Genomic DNA, 13,479 nt, shown 5'->3' with positions numbered 1-13,479 from the left:
GCTGTGTTTTGGATTTAGTAGGAGAATAATGTTGATAGCAACAATTAAAACACCAGTACGTTAAGTAGTGCTTACACTATGTCAAGGACTTTTCAGCTTCCCATGCTCTGCCGACAGGGAAGGCTGGAGATGCACAAGTGGCTGGGAGGGGGCACAGCCGGGACAGCTGACCCCAACTGGCCGAAGGGATGTTCCACACCATATGGCCCCATGCCCAGCGTGTGAACTGGGGGGAGCCGGCCGGGGGGCTGCCTTCTGGGACTAACTGGGCATCAGTCAGTGGGCGGTGAGAAATTACATCGTGCATCACCTGCTTTGTGTATTCTTTTATTACTATTTTATGTCAATTATTAAAATTGTCATTTATCTCAACCTATGAGTTTTCTCACTTTTACTCTTCAGTTCTCTCCCCCGTCACACCGGGGCAGGGAGTGAGCAAGCGGCTGCGTGGGGTCGGTCACCAGGCTGGGGTTAAACCAGGATTTGTATGTCATACTGCAATGGTCACAGGAAACAAAAGGCTCAAATCGATTTAAGGGCAAACAAAATCCCTTTAATTCCCTCCGGAGTTCCCACAAAAAGCTAAACTGACACTAAACATCCAGTAGCGTTTTAACGCCTTGAAAAAGATCATCCAATTTGTATCTGGCCAGCATCCGAAGGGCACAGCTTCGCAGAGTAGCTTCATGCAGTGAAGCACCCCGTCCCCGCACCGGCATGCTGCTGCTCACCGCCGGGTGCATCTGGGCACTCCGCGAAACTAATCGCCCCGTCGCTCTTCGGCAGTAATCAGTTCCCTCTATTTGGTCACTTAATTCCCTCTGCATCTCTCTCCCTCGTTCCTATTATTGCATTTAACAAAACGAACCAGAACACCGATTTCCATGAAATCAATTACACATGTTCTTCCTTGAATTAAAGCATTTATGTCAATCCTATTAGAAGCCTCTCTCTCCAGCCAGGATCCGAGACCAGAAATAGAAGTCAATTCCTTCCATAAGAAAGAGTTTGGGAATGGGTCAGTAACTTTGTCAGAAAAAAAAAAAATCACAACATTCAGAGTCTTTCCACAGAACTCAAGTTTCAACCAAACTTCTATGAAAAGGTTCTCATGTCCTGCTGGGTAAGACAGAGGGCTGCCAGTAGCCACTTACGAGGCCGCGGAGGGCAAACTTTTATGCCATCTAATTTACCCAAGAGATTTACAAGCCTTTCTTTTTGTTCTTTTTCCAAAATGTTTTACAGGGCTTTGTTATTTTAATTGCAGAGTTAAAGTTAGACAAGCTGAAACAAATATTGGGTGTATTAAAAAAAAAAAAGTCTAAAAGTTGCTCCTTATTGTGAGCCACGACCGCTGACAGCAACTCAGCCACGCGACCAGCTTACGTGGGGGCCGTTACTCAAACGGTCACGACGGGGATGTTTCTCTCGAGCAACTTAGGCACCAAACCTCTGGCAAAAGCAGCCTGCCGATACAGAACTGGGAACGCAACAGGTGATGCCCAAAACATCGTGATGATGAAAAACACCGTCCTGAATCCGACAGAGGCGGGTAACGCTACGCCCCCAGCCCGCCCCCCGCAACCCCCCGCGCTGCGGCGCGCGAACCCACCTCGGCCGAGCCCCCCCTCGAGCAGCCGCCCGTCTCTGCCCAGCTCTCCAGCCGCAGGGCTCGTCCCCGGGCAATCTGCTCCCCCCGCGGCTGCCTGGAGCGCGGATTTCCCACCGGAGGGTGACACTGAGGCGCCAGACCGAGGTCACAGCTAAGGTGCTTGGCACAGGGAGCGGAAGGAGAACCCAAACGCTTCTAGGCTTTAAGGGAAAATATAGCAATACAGATCATTCTGCTGACTGTATGTAAGTGTACGTCCTCCTCACCTGGGCTGCGCACGTCCCCGCCGGTGCCCGGGCACTGCCCGCACGGTGCGTGGGCTCCCGGGGGCGCCGAGCCTCCCCCCGACCCAGGGCCGCGCAGACCCCGCTCACGCCCTCGCCCTCGCCCTCCCGGGGGTGCCTGGCCCCGCCCCCGCCTCCTTTGCATACCACGCCCCTCCCCGCCCGCGCCCAATCGCCGCCGCCATCCGCAGCCCTCCGGCACGTGCGCACCGCCCCACCAGCCAATGGGAGGCGGCGGCAGGGTGGCGGCGGCGGCGCCCCCTCCTCCCCGCGGCCGGGGTCCCGCGGGAGGGGGCGGTGAAGGGCGCGGAGCCCCGCCCACCCTCGTAATCTGGGGGCGCTCCCCCCACCCCCCCAAGCGGCGCCGGGACCCCCCGGGGCGCGGCCCCCGCCGGGCCCGCTCCCAGGACCCCCCCGCCCCCGCGCTCCAGGCCGCCGGAGGGCTCGGGCTCTCCTCAGGGCGCCGCGGGATAGCGGTCCCGGCCCCGCCCCACCCCGCAGCGGCGAGGCCCGCTCCCGCCCGCCCGCCCGCTCACTCACCCGCCGCCGGGCGCGGACAGCCCGCTCCCGCTGGCCGGAGGCGAGGAGGCGCCGCGGGGTAAGGCAGGCCGGGCGCGACGCAGCCCCGCTGGCGGGGTGCGGTTTCCCCGCGGCCCCTCAGCGGCGGGCGGGGCGATGGGCCCAACCACCAGACGGCCCCGTCTTTGCCCCCTGACGGTGCGGGGCTGAGCCCAGCGCCGCTCCGGGGAGCGGAGCCGAGCCGAGCCGAGCCGAGCGGCGCGGGGAGGGTTTTTGTTCGCGGAGGCCCGGCCGCGCAGGCGCGGGCTGGCGGGGGCCGCCGGGAGCCGCAGTCCGCCGGCGGCCGGGCGGGGCGAGGGGAGGGGGCGGGTGGCGGCTCCCGCCGTGCCCCGCGCCGGGAGGGGCGGCCGGGGCCGGGACCGGGACCGGGACCGAGCGGCGGAGCCGGGGCGCGGGGCGGGGGTGGGGTGTCTTCCCTCTGCCCCGCTGCCTCGGGCGCCCCTGCCCCGGGAGGGCGCTGCCGCCAGGCCGCTCCCCCCCGCTGCCGCTCGCCCTGCGGCCTGGCCCGGCGGAGCGAGGGGAGCTCCCGGCTCCGAGAGTGCCCCCCGCCGCTGCCGCCCCGCGGTGCCGCCCGGCCGGCCCCGGCACAGGCCTTGGCTCGGCGGTCCCGGCGCCCCCGCTCCCGCTCTGTAAAACAACCAGCCGGGTTTAACAGCCGGAGCTGCTCCCGGGTTCCCCAGAACCGGCACCGGCGGCAGCAGCCTCCTGCAAGCAAAAGCCTGCTTTTGGGTTAATGAAGAACGTCACGGCAAAATAATTCCCCTGTTGCTGCAAGTCGGGTTATTACTTTTCCCTACAGGCACCCAGTGTAGTGGATACCATCTATGAGATCCCTTTGCCTGGGCGTAACCAAGCAAATGCTTCAGTCGGCATGACTGGTGTTTTCCTCTGAATTTTGGTTCAATAGAGTAAATGGGGTTTAAAAAAAGAAAAAAAATCCATTCAAAGGGAAAAGTCACATATCAAAATTTGTTCCAAATCAAAAAGCTGAGTACTGTTAAAAATAGCTAGTTTTTAAGTCAAACTACTGTTTTTATGAATATCAATATTTTGTTTATAGTGCATGTGGGACTATTGCACAGAATCACAGAATCCCAGGTTGGAAGGGTCGTCAGGGATCATCTAGTCCAACCTTTCTGGGAAGGGCACAGCCTAGACAAGACAGCCCAGCACCCTGTCCAGGCGACTCTTACAGGTGTCCCAGCATGGACGAGCCAACCCCTTCCCTGGGGAGATTATTCCAATGGTGACTGTCCTCACTGTGAAAAACTTCCCTCACGTGTCCAATCGGAATCTCCCCAAGAGCAACTTGTGTCCATCCCCCCTTGTCCTCTCCATGGGACTCCGTGTAAAAAGGGAGTCTCCATCTTCTTTGTAGCTGCCCCTTAAGTACTGGTACACCGTGATGAGATCCCCTCTGAGCCTCCTTTTCTCAAGGCTGACTATTACGATGTATATAAAACTCTTAAGGTATTTTTGAAATGTTAATTGAGTGTTGAGAGTTGGTCAAGAGGAAACACCAAACACCACAGCTGCAAGTAAATCTTATTCGTAAAGAAAACGGAAGTGTATGTTGTTGAAAGCATTCAGCTTCCTCCTAGGTGCAATAAATAGAGATAAATCAAACGAGGGAATGAAGCTGAAAAGCTGTCTGCTGGGAGAGGGCCCCCCAGGAGGCACTTTGGCTGTTCCTGTACCGTTGCTGTTGATGCTGTAGACTGTGCAAAACAAACGCCCATCTGCAGACGCTGACCAGCGTCCCCTGAGCAACCGGTCTGAGTGATTCAAGATGTTGCGGCTCTCGGCTCTCAGTGGTTCCTAGCCAGTGTTCAGCGGGACGTAACTGTTCTCATGATGTACGTTGTTGGAAAGGAGACCTAAGCGTTCTGCAGCAGCCTAGCGAAAACAACAACAACAAAAAGCCCACCAAAACACTCCAAAGAACCCAAAAGACAAAAAAAAAAAAAAAGCCATCACCAGCTTTGACGACCACCTTAACCTAAACCAGAAGATTTCACCCTGCAGCACTTGAGTGGTTCCTCTGCAGATCCTGTGCAGGGAAAGGCAAAACCTCTGGTGAAGGACTTCACCACAAGGGACACCCAATCTTTCTGAGCAGCCACAATTGTTTTCTATTTCCCTTTGCCATTTAGATGGCATTTTTAGTGGAAGGCATCACTCCACGATAACTCCATGCTGTCGTCTTCCAGCTGCACCTTACTGTACACCCAGCCCATACTGACCATTCCATACAGGTGTAGATGTCCTAAGTACACCCTGTCCAGAAGTTATTCAAGCAAATCCTCCTGGAAGACAGGAGGAGTTTTTCCTGCCTAAGAAATGGAAGTAATTGCCAGGACATCATTCAGGGGCTGCATCTGGACCCTTGTCCTGCAGGTATGGACTGCTCCAGGTCACAGAGAAGATGCCTTATGGTTACACAGCATCACGTCACTATTTATTTTGAGACCTGTGCATGGCAGCTGCTTCCCACTGGTAAGACCATCGTTACCATGGCTCATTTGCTACCATGCGGGTCCTTGGAAGAGTGGAAATCTGGTATTCATCCACTATAAGATTCTTCCCACTCTTCTGTATCCCTCTCTACCATCTGATCCAGCCACATGAGCTATGGAGCTGAACAAAGTTTAGGAGTTAACTGAAGGCAGAGAGTTAACTTAAGTCATGCTTTATGTGGAATAATGTTTACCCATTGTGGTTACAAGATGACTAACTGAAAAATTAGTTCCTTAAGGCTTCTAAATCCATCAGAGACATTCACTGGGTGTTGTAAATCAATGCTCAGACTAGAAATGACTTGTATGTTTTTAGTAGCTAGAGTAATTAACAACTGTAACATATTACCAGGGACCGCAAGAATTTCTCCATCAGTTCAGAGCCTGGAAGTTCAAGCGGCTTCCTTCTAGAAAAGACATCCAGCTTAATACACAGCCTCCATGGATTTTTACCAGCAGATTCCTGAACTGACTGTTATATATAACATCTGATCAGTTAATCTTGGTATTCTTTCTAGGTTTAAAATTCAAGGTCAAGTCTTCTGGCAGAAAATACTTTGATCTAAATTCCTTGGTTTAAAGTATTTTGTATCGCTTTTCTTTCCCCTCTGCTAGTTAACCAGCTGGGCTTCAAGTACAGTTTGAAAAAGATTTTCACACAACTACAAGGCAAGCAAAACATTTCTCTCCAACAAGGGAGCCAGACTGTGAAACCAAAAACATTGGAAGAGAGGAGTTGAATTCAGAGTTATTTTTATCATAATTAAAACAAAACCCACGGAATTCCTTTTCAAGCTCATAGTCTTCTGAAAAGAAATTGAGACCAATACGTACAATTTTTTTTTCACTTACTCATTAGTTTTGGGGAATTATCCTGTTTCATCCCCAGAAACTTGTATTATTCTCTTTAGCACTCTCAAGAGCTAGGATGTCTTTATCAGAAGGCTTTGTTTCGCTACATGCAAGAAGTTACAAATTTAACCTCAAGCTAAGTGTAGCATAGGGGATTTCAGTGAACTCACCCTTGAAGCTTCCATGGGTAAATCTAAATATCTTTGACAACTTCCATCTAACATCTGAGAGCCTGAAAACCTTAGGGTACGGCTTTTGAAACTACTGGAGCCCTTAAAAATTTGTGAAGGGGTGAGTAGAAACCAACTAGTCTTACACTGATCACCACAGACCTGCTTTTCCAGGCAGAAAAACTTCAAAACCCCTGCAAAACCTCACACATGGAGGATTCGGATCCAGTCTCAATTCCTCCACCCAGGACTGCCTTGTCCTTGTCCAGCGCAGGATATGTGCCGTAGTCTGCCAGCCTTTACCTGGTGTCTTGCCATCTCTCTGTGCTTTGGTTCCAGGATTCATGTACATGACCTTTGAATTGACGGGAAGTGCAGAGGGAAAGGAAGGAGGAAGACCCAACCTCTCAGAAAAAAAAAAACAAAACACAGAATTATATTGTCTTTCATGTTTTGCGCAGAAGTCAGACTGCAGCGTCTGGAAGCTATGTGCCCATCTGACAGACCCTCAGAGCACGGGGTCCATAGTTCCTCGCTGTGCACTGTTTCTCTTATATATAAATAGAATCTCTTTCCTTCTCCCAGTTTATTTTTTTAATTGCAATTCCGAAACCAGCAGAGCTCCACTACAGCCCAGGAGCAGCAACATGCTCTTTGTATCAGAGAACAGTAGTGATGACGGACCGGAACAAGACTATAGTGATCCACATTTTTCCAGCACACGGCTCCAGATAAGCTTATTTCATGCTCCTTTACCAATTCTCCTTTGCTCCAGTTGTCTAGATTCTGCGGCAGTTTTCTTTCGCTAGGCTTTTTCTCCATTAAATAGTAAATAAGGACATGCTGTATTTTTCCTTTGAACATGGTGGACCTGATAAGGCTGGTGAATACAGAGGTGGTACAAATATTTGTAAATATTTGTACCAGTAAATATTTGTAAATATTTACTGTGCTAGTAAAAGCACAGGCACTGTTTTCTCTTATCATTTACTCCTCTGCCCTCAGTTAAGGCTGTTCTGGGAAGTTCAGCAAGGAAGGATGTACTAAAACGTCTTGGCTCTCCCCTCCATGTCCTCCCAGAGCGATGTTCTTAAATCAAGATCCTTCTATTACCATCATTTTTAAAGACAATATGAAGTCTATAAAGCAGGCAGGAATTCTGCACCCATTTGCTTACTGTAATTCTTGAAAAGAAGAAGGAAGCATTTACAAGTAGTTCACCTTTTCTAACAGATTATTACAGGGACAGTAAATGTACATTGTTCCAAAGGTCAGGAATAAAAAACCCCAACTTGATGCACTACCCAAAATTGCAGGCGCCAGAATAGGTCATGGGAACCCCTAAACACATCTACTTGTAGCACAAAATAAGTTGCCACTTTGAAAATACCTGGCAGGTCGGTGCAGTGAGGTGCTTCGATGAGCACAGTGGTTAATGGGGACATTAATAGTATCTGCGGCTGCTGAGTAATTATTCACACTGCAAAATGGTCACTGCACTCGCAGGCTCATACAGACATTGCTGCATCAGTTTGTGCTTCCCAAATTTTCCTCCCAGCCATACCAGCCAGGGACCGAGCGTCTCTGAAATGAAAGCCGTGACGGTTGCGCACAAGATGGCAGAGTGGGAGACATGCCAGCATCCCGCCGGGCGCTCCCGGGGCCGCTCCAGCCCAGCGCCAGGCTTGGGCCGGCACTGCAAGGCGTCCCAGGCAGCAGGAAGGACAAAGTGAACAAACACGAACCGCGATAGCTCAGATCTAGTGTAGGCGCACTGAGAATTAATTCAGCTCTATTACAAAGCTCTCCAAGTAATGCAGAAGCCAGCGCTGCTTGTGCCTCAAATAAACCTAAATTGTTTTTTTGCTATCCAGAGGAAATTAGATTGGGAGTTTGCCAGCAATGCTATATCATCCAAGAGAGGGGTTTTGGGTTTTTTTTTTTGTTTTGGTTGGGGTTTTTCTTCCCCACCCCCCCCGCTCCTCACCAAGAAATCTGTGCCAGCGTCATGGAGCCTAGATCAAGCCGTTGACAAACAGACCAGCAATTTGGGCAGCTACATATTTGATGTGAACACCCACCACACTGAAGGCTCAAAAGGGATTCTTGTTTGCAATTAAAGAACACAGACCTTCCTACTCAGCCTACATTTTCTAGAAGAAAGGAGTTTGGGACCGTTTTCACTTTACCTTACAGAAGGATTTCATTGGCAGCTAAACTGTAAAAAATGTGTTTATAGAAAAGCCAAAAAAATTCCCAATAAAACCAACAATTTGGGGACTTGCCTGTGTTCAGTTTATGGTTCCAGTCTGATCTTCTAGACACTGTCCATCCCTTCCCCTTACATACTCCTCCTGTACAAGCTGTGCAGGGGGTGGCAGGGGACCGTGGCAGCGAGGAGGCAGCAGCAGGCTGGCTGTGATGGGGATCATCTTCCAGGGTTATGAGCTCTTCAAACCTGCTGCTCCAAACCCGCCTGTCACCTGGCTCTCCTTGCTTCCTTGGGGCACAGCACAACCTCTCCCAAGAGGCTGGAGGCCACCTGAAAGTGGTGGCGAAGGAGTTTAAAACTGAGCAGCAAGGAGCAGCCCAGCATTCCTAGCAGGGAGCCCGGGACATGGGAGCGCTCTGCCCTGATCATCTCAGTCTCAATAAGTCAAAACCAGATGCAGTTTTCCTCAGCTGCAGAGCTGGGTAATTTTTGTGCAAACTAACCGTTCAGCATTACTCACCGAGGGAGAGGGTGTTTGTCCCCATCCATCACCGTCCTTCCCAGAGAGGTGATGTGCCTCGGGAGGTGCCTGGCAGCGCCGGCGTGAGCAGCATGTCAGTGCTCCACACGGGAGCTTTCTCACACATCAGTGCCATCCTCCGCAGAAGCTTCCTGAGGCAAACACCGGGCCATCTTATTTATTTTTGGCAAACACAGTCAGCTGTCACTATCACTTACACGCCTGCAGCTCTATTAGCGCTTCTAAACATAATCAGCCTATTGCATCCTTATCTCCAATTGTTCTGCACTCAGGTCTATCGACATCTGGGCATGAAGAAGGTGGTCTTTTTTTGTCCCAGCTGCAACAGAAGACAGATTTACTGATGCAGACATCAGCAACATGAACAGTAGCTTAAAATGAGCCATTAGTATCAGCAGAGCAACTGCAAGGAAGCGCGTTCCTGTAGACAAGTCCCAAGGATTTTATAATCCTTTATAAGACCTTGGCCCTGCAGTCAGCTCTCCACAGCATAACCCAAGGAGCCCTCATTGCTTTCCCCAACCCAGGTCACCTGTGACCCTCCCAGCTCTCCCAAACCCTAGGAACAGAATTGCTGGGCAGATCTGTTTGTCCAGAGGACGAAGAAGAGCAGGAAGCCCCCATAGAACATGCCTCCCTACCCGGAGCGAGCCCCGGATTACGCAGGCACAGCCGTGCTTGCTCAGGCTGCGGGGCTGGGTTGCAGCGCAGGTGGACACTACAGTTGTTGGGCCTCGTTACCCTCCTGTGTCCACACAGCTGCTCCCAGAGATGTCCGTCAGTCTCCTCTGCCACCATCTGCCATTAGCAGAAGAGGGCGAAGCAGCAGAGCCGCCTCCTCCCTGAGGCTGCCGACAGTAGTGGACGTGCCGCAGCCCTGCACCGCCAAATCCTACAGGCAGCGATGAAATTCCAGCCCCTGCCATGAGGACTGTAAAGCCATTTTAGTAAGATGAATGAGCCTGCTGGGGATTTGGCCTGTCCCTTCTAGGAATGCCCATTTCATAATCTTATCAGGGAAAAAATTAATAAGTAACTTTAACGACAGCTCACAGAGATTCATTCCACTTAACCATCACCCCCCCAAAAAACCCCGCTCATGAAAAGACATTAAATCTTCACATGAGAATGGCCAGTTCAGTTCAGCTACATCAATTTGCCCTTATACCCCATGGACCTGTTAATCTGAGTCTGAGGCAGCTGTTTAACATTTAAACATTAGCATTTAAGTAGGCACTCCACTGGCAGTGTCCTCATGAATTACAGCACTGCAGCTCCATCCCCCCAGTTGACCCTGGTGCCTCCAGCATCACCCGCTGCCCACCAGCTCTCCCGTCCAGCGGCACAGGCCCATCAGCGGGGTTTCTTTCTCTGGATTAGGTAATCCTAATCAATAGGATTACCAGTTAAGATGACGGCCAGGCGTGCACATGGGGTTTGACCTGCAGGAAAGTGCTGAGCCCTGGCCAGAGCCACGCAGGAGCTCCTGAGGAGTCAAGCCTTGGCACCGCTGGGGCAGAGCCTCTCAAGACACCTCAGCCTCCATTTCATGAGCTTTAGCCTTTGATTAGCTACATGCTATATGCTGTATAGGCTTCAAAGGACTACATGTCATGTATATGCTAGCCATACTGCTCCATCCACTGCTGGAAGGGGCGAGTTACTGCGAGGAGAGGTAGGGTGTAACGACTGCCAGGGAACAGCCCGAAATTTGGGTGTATTTCAAATTGAGTCTTTCTTTGGCATCAGCTGAATGCTTCAAAAATTTTTTAAAAATTAAAATTGCCCAAAGAAGGAAGCAAGACCTTGCGCTTGGCTGCATTTTTAGTTTCCTAGCCTTGCCATAGAACGAGGGGAAGAAGATTTCTCATGCACCAGGCAGCCACGCTGGCCCATCGAGCTGCAGCCGACAACCCGTGATTGCTCTGAAAGGGTTTGCAGAGTGTTTCCTTACAAATGCATTTGGGCTTCTGAATAAAAGCCCAGATGCTGTTTATGCTGTTCTCTAGCATCTCGGTGCACTATATTTTTTAAAAATTATTTGAATCAAAGCTCTCATTCTTTAATTAAACTTCATTTAGCTGCCATCTGCCTGGGATCAAAATGCCTTCATGTTTTGCAACTCTTAATGAGGATTGTTATTGGATTTGTAAACACATAAACAACAAAAAAAACCCCACCAAAGTCTTTGAAAAGTAATAAATGAGGAACGTGGCTCAAGTGTTAAGATCTGCATCTTCACTTGTCTAATTGTAATGGAGCGGATCCCATTCAGCAGATAATCATGTTATACACAAAGACTGGATATAAAAATACCCTGCAACTGCAGGATCAAGATTAGGGAAGCTGCGAGAATTACAGCTCCAGGAAAACAGTAATAAAACGATATCTGTCATTTTTTCCAAAGTGGGAAAGGGTCACACGCAAATGCAGGGCAGGAGTTTCCCATCCCAGCCGCAGAAAATGAAAAGTGGATATCCTGGCCCTGAAACTCCCCAAATTACAGCGGGAATTATTGCTATTCACTCCCAAAAATATATCTGTTACCAGAACCCAGCAGCCTCAAAACCCAGCCTGGGGATACTGGAGGTGCCAGGCAGCCACGGAGCTTCCTGACCGAGCAGATGTGGCAGGGCCCTTTGGCGAGTGGGCTTGGGGGCACCTGGGGCTCCAATTAATGGATCAAGAAACTCAGGGGAAAACCTGAGCCCAGAGCCTTGGCTCGGCCCGTGCTGCAGCAGCACAGCCAGCCTTCCCCTGCCCCTCTTGCTAACCAGGCTCTGAGCCGGGGATGCCGGCTGGGGGAGAGGGAAGAGGCAGAGCGGGGAAACAGCCCTACGCTGCCTCCTTGCTCAGCTTCCATCCCCCCGCACATTTACAGGCTTTACGATTGCATTCAGCTTTCTGAACTAAATCATTAGTCCCCAGCATAGCTCTCATGCCCTAATTTAACTCCACTGCCTGCACTCACCCCTGCCTTTCGGCAGCAGCAATTAGGGCCCCGTGCAGGGTGCAGCGCTCCAGACCTGCACCCCGCGAGCGGCCTCCCCTCCGCTGCCGGTGCGCTCGTGGGATGCCGGGACCGGCAGCAGACCCGGGGCAGCCTCAAACATCTCCACTCATTACTGAACCGCGCCGCTGCCTTTGGTGCTGTGGCAGCAGACCTTTTTATTTTAACGGCAAAAAAAAGTCAAAATATAATGAGTGTGCCCTCTTAGGAGACACCTACTCAGTGGGGTTTGATCTGTGAATAAGCCCCTTTCAGACATTTTGGAAGAGAAAATTGTATTTTTACCTCTGAATCACATTTCTTTATTTCCTAATTGGAGATTCCACAGGTTTCAGCATCAGGCAGAAACATGAAAGACTTCAGATTTTGATGCAAACTGCTCAGATGTCAAATTGTCTTTCTAATTGGGGTCACTGATACAGATCTTTGCTCTTCTTTCGGCTACTGCCTTTGTGCCGTCTCCTACATTTGTTTGGGCTTTTATTATCTCGTGATCATTTGCATCTAACTGCACAGCAAATGCAAGTCCAGAGCCAGGAAATGAAAGCACAGCTGCCTTGAAACGCTTCTACCCACCATCAAAACCCTCCAGTGGCCTGAAAAGACCAGGATTCGAGCAGACCGAAATCCCATAAAACAAACAACGCAGCGCATTACAGTGGAAAAGCTGTCACGAGCAGCTTTGATCCTGCACCTACTGCCATCCACCTTTCAGCAGAGCCCGGCCGCTGCTTTCGGGGCCGGTTTGCTCTGTGACAGGGCTGTGACCTGTCCTGCAGCCTGGAGGGACGCCCAGCAGTGGTCGCCCCACAGTGACACCGCGCATCGCTGCGTGGGACAGCACCAAAGCCACAAGCCCCGGGGCATCTCGCTTCACTGGGGGTTCACGCTGGGCTGCATTTACCTACGCAGAATCTGGGATGTTTCTTCTCGTTGGCTTCTTACGCTGCTCTCATGCTGGCATTAGCTCCCGCCGCGTCGCGCCTGCGCACAGCTCTCGGCGGACAGAAAGCACAAGTTAAATACGTGTGCCGGTCGGCACCATTAGCTTCTGCTGCCAAACTCTACATGTGGAATGGAAGTAAAATTGCAGGAATTTCAAATATCGCCCCTCAATTTACTGGGTTTGCTTCTTATATGGGACAAAGGGGCCCAAGGGCACGAGGAGGAGCCCAGGGGCTCCCCTGGATCCTCTCAGCAATGACACTCGCAGCTCTTGGTCCAGCGTTATGGAACCAGTGGAGCATCGGCAGGATCAGCCCCTATTTAATGTGGGAGCTTCCCCCCAAATATGGCACCAAAGCCTCTCAGAAAATCATGAATAGTGAACAACTTAATTGGATGAAAATAATTTCCTGGTTCAGAAGCTGGTTAAACACACACAACTGAAAACGCTTCTGTGCCTTTCCAAGTCTGGGGCGGTGGGAGGTCAGACATGAGAGGGCTTGGGGGGATCTCGCTCCTTGAGGGGCCTGAAGCCTCCTTCCTGCTTAATCCAAACCTGCTTCTGCTCCAGCGCCAACAGGGCTCGCAGGCGCAGGTCTCTGACGCTTGTAAGGGCTGGTTCCCTCGTCCGTCACCGCTGCAGTTTGGTACTGCTCCTCCTGCAGCTCTGTAAGTAAATTTGTATGCCTTTGATCTAAATTGAAGACATCAGTGGCAAATGAAGCATTAAAACGTGTCAAACCTCTTGGTTTCAAGCA

The 13,479-nt window shown here is 51.1% G+C and overlaps 1 protein-coding gene across 9 annotated transcripts in view; it reads right to left on the bottom strand.

The window, feature by feature from the left end:
* Positions 1-2,754, bottom strand: part of GTF2I (general transcription factor IIi) — a 78,070-nt gene extending 75,316 nt beyond the window's left edge. For 8 of the 9 annotated variants that reach the window (XM_075113259.1, XM_075113265.1, XM_075113272.1 and 5 more), the window contains exon 1: positions 2,437-2,754. The gene's annotated coding sequence lies outside the window, so the exon portion shown is untranslated. Of the gene's footprint in view, positions 1-1,878; positions 1,898-2,436 lie in introns of those variants that run through there. The other variant, XM_075113260.1, reaches the window with a different exon arrangement.
* Between the last annotated feature and the right edge of the window lie 10,725 nt (positions 2,755-13,479).

This window comes from Phalacrocorax aristotelis, chromosome 18 (assembly GCF_949628215.1).
Source record: "Phalacrocorax aristotelis chromosome 18, bGulAri2.1, whole genome shotgun sequence".
NCBI classification, from domain to species: Eukaryota; Metazoa; Chordata; class Aves; order Suliformes; family Phalacrocoracidae; genus Phalacrocorax; species Phalacrocorax aristotelis.
Note: the sequence above shows the minus strand (reverse complement) of the source record. Positions and strands in the feature narration are given on the sequence as shown.